Raw genomic sequence first — 3415 nt, forward strand, 5'->3', positions numbered from 1 at the left:
CCCCGCCCCCTCGCCCTCCAGCCCCCCCCCACCCCGCCCGCTCCGGTGAGCACACAGAGAACCTCAGGCCCGCACCGTTAGGGTTCCACAGAAAACCATCCCCTCGTCAGGTCCAGCCAAGCAGCTGCTTCTGCTGCAGACCAAGCCTCCCAGGCCATGCAAGTGGCTCCCTGACCTCACGGCCACAAGCAGCCCTGGGTCCCCCCCATTCCCTGGCCCGGTGCAGCAGGTCCCCGGACCCCGTGACACGAATGCAACCTCCCCCTCCCACCCCCGCCCGCCCATGGTTTCTGAAGAGTTCTAGAAAGTAATTGAGACATTCAGGAGACACCATCCAGCCCGTGTCAGCGAACTTAGAGACTCCCCGCGAGAATCCCGAGCCCCCGGCGCCAACGAGGCCAGTGAGCACGACGAGGGCACCTGAGCCCCTGCCACACAATCCCATCCCCTCCTGTCGAAGTGTCGGGGAGGAGGCTAAGGACCAAGGCCAAGGAACTGCAGGCGCCTATGTCTCCTTCCACGTCTCCATCGGAAATCTGGGGTCTCCGCTGAAATCTGCCACCACCAGCCACACTGCGTTATCCTTGCCCACTAATTTCTCATTTCTTATTCTTCTTCTTTACGAGGCCCCGGAAATTCTCAAACCCCCCCGGAGCAGATAATGAGGGCCAGAGGGAGCAGGAGACTGCCCGCTGGCCCTGCGCCACTCAGAGGAGGTCGTGACGGTGGGTCCCCGGCGTGTTCCCTTCCTGCAAGGTGGGGGGAAGCTGCGGGATCGTCACCTTCTTGGCACAGACTCCGGGAGGGCTGCTGGCACAACCAGGATGGCACAGGCTGGTTTCAGACCCTCGAGGGCCAACAGACATCCGGCTCCTGCGGCTCCGCTCCCCTGGCCCAGCTCTCTCAGCCAGGTCTCCGCCAACCTTCGTCCTCTCAGCCAGGCAGCCTGCAGCCATGGATCCTGGTACAGGGGTGGTTAAGGGAGCCTCGCCCTCAACAACCAGCCTTGTAGAGCTGCCCGAGGTCTATGTGGCGGGCATCATCCCAGGGCCCTCCAGGCTGGTGTCAGACACAGGCGCCCAGACACGTGAATCCTTGGGTCTTCAGAGGACAGATGCCAGCAGGGATAAGATCTGTCCCCCGGGGAAACAACAGAGTGAAGTGTCCCTAATCCGGCCTCCTTGGGCTGGGAAGTAAAAATACTTGCACGTGAGAATGAAAAGCCACCGACGGGGAAGGGAGGCGGCAGGCCTCCGCTCTCCTCAGCCTCCAGAGGCTGCCCCCAGGGAAGCACCTTCACACTCTCCGGCCGGCTTGTGTGGCAGCTTGTGTGGCAGCTTGTGTGGCGGCGTGGCAGCCAAGTCAGAGCCCCGGCGGCAGGCACACCCGGCGGACCAGAGTGGAGGGGAGCAAGCCGCAGGGTCAAGGGGCAGGGTGGGCGCAGGCGGGAGGGGCGGCCTTGGGAGGGCAGGGGGCTTCTACTTTAACAAAGGGATAAATGCCCTGATCTCACCTCTCCTCTCCCCTCATCATTCCCACCTCCCCCAGTCTCTCTTCTCCCTCTCCCTCCCTCCCTCCCTCCCTCCCTCCCTCCCTCCCTCTCTCTCTCTCTCTCTCTCTCTCTCGTATACGCACACACGAGATCACATGCAGAAACGTGCACACACACGCATCTGTACACAGCAGACGGCACTCACATGTGCGCACGCACACGTACACACACGCATGCACACGCACACACACGCAGCCAGCAGTGCTGACCAGGCCCCTCTCAGCAGGCAGCATATGGTCCACACTTAACAGCCCAGTTCTGCCAATTGGGGACCATTAGGGTGGGTTCTTTTCCCAGCATAAAACGTTGCAGAATAGAAATTGCAATTAACACCGCTGCCAAAATAGCACTTAGCGAGAATAAGCACATTATTAGCATCTGGTGCGTCCCGTCTCGGGGGCAGAAGCGGCGGAAGTTCTTACTCTAGTAGCAAGATGGTTACAGGGACGCTAAAAATACAAGGTCTGCTGTGTGGGAGCGGCTCTCCGCAGCAGCTCACACCCCCAGCCCCGGGTGGACGCCTCCCCCCACCCCCAGGCCCTGTTTGTTGGCATAAATGATGCTGCTGGTTAAAACTGCTTGCTCGTGAGAACAGGCCGCCCAGGCAAGTGCGCGAACACACAATCGCAGCCTAGTGGAGAGCTCATTCTCCAGCCTGAGCCCGGGCTGCTCTGGAGGAGACACCCCTCCGCCAGTCAGGCTGCAGCCAGCCACACGCTTGCTTTGAGGATAAGAAGTGGTCAGTCCCCATACCACCCCCTCCTGGCCACCCTTGCCTGGGGGGGGGGGGTCTCTGGGCACCACCTGAAAGAAATACTCCAAAATTGGGGAGGAGAGGTGAGCCCACCAACTCTCAGACCCTCATCTACAGCCATGGGGCCCTACAGGGACCTCAGCCTATCTCTCTGGGGCCCAGGGCAACCTGTCCCTAGGCTTACAAGGCCAGGCAGGGCTCTCAGACCACATCAGGCCCTCCAAGGTGAAGGCTGTAGGCATTCACCTGCGGGCAGCTACAGACCAATCCCTCTGTGAAGCCCGAGGCAGGGAGAGGGCATGAAAACCACAGCAAGGAGGGAGGCGACTCACCCCGCGCCACCCATGCAGACCCCCATCCACTCAGGAGGGGGGAGGGCAGAGCAGAGCCGCTGGGATGGGCAGAGGCTGCCAGACTGTGCCTCCCATGGCCCTGACCCCAGGACTGCTTGATTCCTGCAGCTGCTGTCTGGCCTCCTGGACCCCCTCAGCCCTGCGGGGTTGGGCTTGCTGAACTGTCCCTCAAGAACCCAGGGAAGGAAAGGCAAATGAAAAGCCCCACGGCCATGGACCTAGTCTTTTAGTAGGTAAGCTGCAGGACACACTACACGGAATGAGGGGAGGGGGACCGTCACCACAGACACAAAGTGGGAAGATGGCCGGGCTGGGGGCCCCCGAACAGATGGCAGCCACAATGGGCACCAGTAGCGTGAGCAGGGCCTGGTGGGCTCTGCACCCCCCAACCCAGAGAGAGAGGGAGGCTGGGGATGCCCGGGAGTAGCCTCTGCAGGACTGACGTGCCCCTGGCTGGAAGCCACGCAACGGTGCCCCGCACCCCTGGCAAGCCTCCAGGAGCAACACCGAGAGTGGTCAGCGCCAGACCCGTGGCGGAGGGACCCGATTGCAGCCCCTCGGAAGCCACCAGCCGAGGGGCCACCAGCTCTGGAGAGAGTCTTGCAGTTGAGAAGGCAGCCGGCTCAGCACGGGGAGGGAGGCCCTGGACTCTGGGAGGTCACTCCCCATTTTTGGAATAGCTGCACTGAATTTTTTAAAGTGCTAAATAAAGCTATATGAAACAGGATAGTTTGATCACTACTCTGGCCTTAAATG

This window comes from Ursus maritimus, unplaced genomic scaffold (genome assembly GCF_017311325.1).
Source record: "Ursus maritimus isolate PB19 unplaced genomic scaffold, ASM1731132v1 scaffold_2, whole genome shotgun sequence".
Lineage (NCBI taxonomy): Eukaryota > Metazoa > Chordata > Mammalia > Carnivora > Ursidae > Ursus > Ursus maritimus.